Raw genomic sequence first — 3521 nt, forward strand, 5'->3', positions numbered from 1 at the left:
CGCCCCCTCCCCGGTAACTCGCCCCTCACGCGTGGGGACCCGCGGCGCCAACCCGAGGAGAGCTGCGGGCTGCTGTGAGCTCCCTGTGCCGGGCCGGGGGAGGGAGGGCCCCGAAAGCAATGTGGGTGGAGGCAAGAAAAAAAACAACCCCACGGGTTTCTTACAGGTTTTTATTGCCTTCAGGACAGGTAGGGAGGATGTCTCCAAGAGGGAAGCGAAGTGCTGTGGCCGGCGTCGGGTGACAAAGGTGACGGGGTGCGGCCATGGAGGGAGAGGCGCCGCTTGGCTGCGGGGGCCAGCGGTGGGAAGGCAGCAGAGCTCGAGCCACCGCCGTGACAGGCCATAAACTGAAAGGAAGGAGGAAAAAGAATGAAGAGTGTAGAAAACAACAACTGTAGGAGACCCCACCTAACGCAGGCAATCGGGGACTTGACTATAAAAAGCAGTACTCTGTGGAGAAGCTGCTGGGATGGCACACGGTAATCACTCGCAGGCTGGGAAGCAGAGTGTAAGCAGAAGGAATCGAGGGTTTGGGGTTTTTTCTTCTTCTTTTTTTTTATTTTTAAATAGCTTTAAACCTTACCCATTCCTAAGGGAAGTAATCTGCAGGAAATGAATGAGCATCAGGAGGCACGGTTTTAAGCTGCGCAGTACACGCAAACAAGTGGGTTGTTAAAAAAAAAAACCCACCCTTGTGCAATATAACAAAGTATTTCATACAAATTCCACATCTTACCCCTCCTTATATAACAGGAATAGCTGGCAGGATCATGGCAAATTAGGTCAAGCTGTACCCAGATGAGGGATTAGATGAGGAGTCGTTTAGAAATAGCTGAAGACACTGACAGGGCTGGAATGGAAATAATGTTGGGTTACTCTGAAGAGCAGGGAAGGAGAGAGACGTCTCCAATAACACATAACTGCGTCCCTCACCAACAAGGCTCGGAGGGAGAGTTAAGCAAACACGCTACTGATGAACAACCTGCAGGTTTTCACAGCTGTAATAGAGCTCTAGTGCCGATTTTCTTTGCTGGCAAGGAATGAAACATAGAGAAAGTAAGCATCACAACACTTGATGGTTTTTTCGAGTGAGTTAGCTGTACTGGTGAATTAAAGCCAAGTGGCATAAAACAGACACTTTTTTACCTTTGAAAACTGTTGGTATACGATAAACAACAGCGTAACGGTACTAAGTAATATAAATAGCAGGTAGTTGCAGACCTGAAGCAGAACCAACCAGCCCTGCTCCGAAACAGAAAGAAGGGTTTCTCTGAAAACGGGAAGGAGCAGGAATAGCAACATAAATAGGGCTGAGATAATTCAAAACAAAGAGGAAGCCAGGAAAGTCCTATTCTTAGAAAGGGTGAGAAACAGTCTGCTTTCACAGTTAGGATTGCCTTATCTTTTCAGTTTTCTTTAAATGACAATGCAGTGAGTATTTGTCATTGGGCTGTGACTAATCACAAAATCCACCACTCAACTGCATCAAAACAAACATGTCTTCAGACCAGTAACACTGTAACATGAGAAATTGAATTTATATTTCCCTCCAAAGCAACGGATGAGACTAGTAAATGCTTGTGAATTTGGGGAATGCACAGATTTCCGAAACAAAAAAAAATCCCCAATAAATACCAGCTACTTAGTGTTACCTAATAACGTGAATAATTGTAAACTCTCCCAGAGACCTCTGAAAGAATCATCCTATTTGGTGGAAGATAATATGGTAGAATGACAGATTTTCTCAACATTTGAGGGCAAGAGCTTGATAAATAGTGTGAGCTAATTATGTCTTTTTCCTAAGCCCTGGAATTATGGTGAGTCAGTCTCTGGCAACATCCCCATTGGTTCCACTGCTTTGCTGTGTTCCTTACTTCTCCTAATGGTAAACCTAAAGGTAGTCTTTATCCTGCATGTTGTAGCAAATAATAAAATCCCAAGTACAGAGAAGTAAAAATAACCAAGATTTTAGTGCACAATACCTGCAAAATGCGAGGGCACAGTGAAGTAAACGGCTCGACATACTTTTGTTAACACATTCATCTTTTGTTTCAGCTTGTAAATCTGTCTTCCAGCTCATCTGTCGGATTTGTTTCAAGCGATCAAACCAAACGTGCTCTTTTCTTAAAAAGAAAACAACAGCATATCTCAGACTTACTGCTGCAAAAGAATTCCAGTAAATGCTGCCCGGAAAACCCATTTGGCTGCCTCAGCTATCCAAGAATATTTTTAATGGGGAAAAGAAGATCGTTTTATAAGAATATTCATTTTTTTAATGTGAAATTCCATCTGGTTGCCAAACCTATCTGGAGAGAGAAGGCGCTCTCAAGAGTAGATAGTCTGACTGAGACACAGGAGCTGACAATCCTAAGATTCAGGTTCTCTTTCCAGCTCCCCATCAAAGCCATCCTGGGTCATTTTGGTAGCCGTTATTATGTGGCTGCCTACAGGTAAAATGAGAATACGTATCCATTTTAAAAATTTCTGCCTAATTATTGTAATACTGCATCTTTAAAAAAAATTAGATTCAAGTGGAACTTGTGCAAAATACCATAATCACCTTTTCTCTTCTACTGCTGCACTTCAGTTAAAGGTCTTTGCTGCTCCCCGTGAAGGTCAGGTACATTATGCTTCGTGAAGATACACACCTCTGTTTGCCCTTGTTACGCTTTTCTTTCACTACTAATTACTACTGTAAATCTGTTTAACCTCTGTTGAAATAACGCCTTGTTATTATTGTTCTGACATCTTTGCTTCTCCTGCCTGATCTGTTCAAACTTCTTAAGCAGGAGAAGGTTTCTCAAACACAAGCAATCTGAGGATTGCCAGAAACAAGAGGAGATTTAGCAACTGGGCGTTGCTAAACTTACACATTAGAGAGAAAATAAAAACTCATTAGTACACATGTAGCTGGTATACTTTATGGAAAGAAAGTAAAAACTAAAACAAGTAGGGAAACGAACCTTTTCTTACCTCATGTCCTTGCATGCAAATGTTTCAAGTTTTTCCCAACTTTCAGATATATGCTAATAGAAAAATACTAAATCCAACAGTTCTTCCTATCAGTTGCAAGAGGTGGGGGGAGAGTCTGAATTCTCTTACAGCCCTGTTCTTTTTTTAACAGTTTTAACAGTGTTTGATCCCATAATCTTAATTTTTTTTTTTTAACCTCCTAAGCTTGAAATTACATATATCATTTTGAGAAAAACTGTAAAAGATTAGAAGGCAGAACAGCATGAAGCCTGCCAAGAGGGTGCTTTATTTTTGATTGCTCTTGCAAGCATGATGCCTAATCTCTTATTAAAAAAAAAGTCCCGATTCAGTACAATCGTAATGACTGCGTCCTCAACAGCGTAAACTTTCATTCAAGGCATTGGAAGACACTTTGGCACTTATTTTACGTCAACAAAGCAAAAATGAGGGGATAATAGTAAAGTTAGAAATAAAAGACTTATTAGGGTTTCTTGTTGAAAGAAACTTCACCTTTAAGTACCGGATAGTCCCATGTTATATAGTTAATC

The 3521-nt window shown here is 41.5% G+C and overlaps 1 long non-coding RNA gene across 1 annotated transcript in view; it reads right to left on the reverse strand.

The window, feature by feature from the left end:
- LOC103923065 overlaps positions 1–896 on the reverse strand; it is a 9210-nt gene extending 8314 nt beyond the window's left edge. The window contains exons 1-2 of the long non-coding RNA XR_663916.1: positions 737–896; positions 165–347 (exon numbers count right to left, since the gene is read on the reverse strand). This is a non-coding gene — a long non-coding RNA (uncharacterized LOC103923065). The remainder of the gene's footprint in view (positions 1–164; positions 348–736) is intronic.
- Between the last annotated feature and the right edge of the window lie 2625 nt (positions 897–3521).

Source organism: Pygoscelis adeliae, unplaced genomic scaffold (assembly GCF_000699105.1).
Source record: "Pygoscelis adeliae isolate BGI_AS28 unplaced genomic scaffold, ASM69910v1 Scaffold199, whole genome shotgun sequence".
Lineage (NCBI taxonomy): Eukaryota > Metazoa > Chordata > Aves > Sphenisciformes > Spheniscidae > Pygoscelis > Pygoscelis adeliae.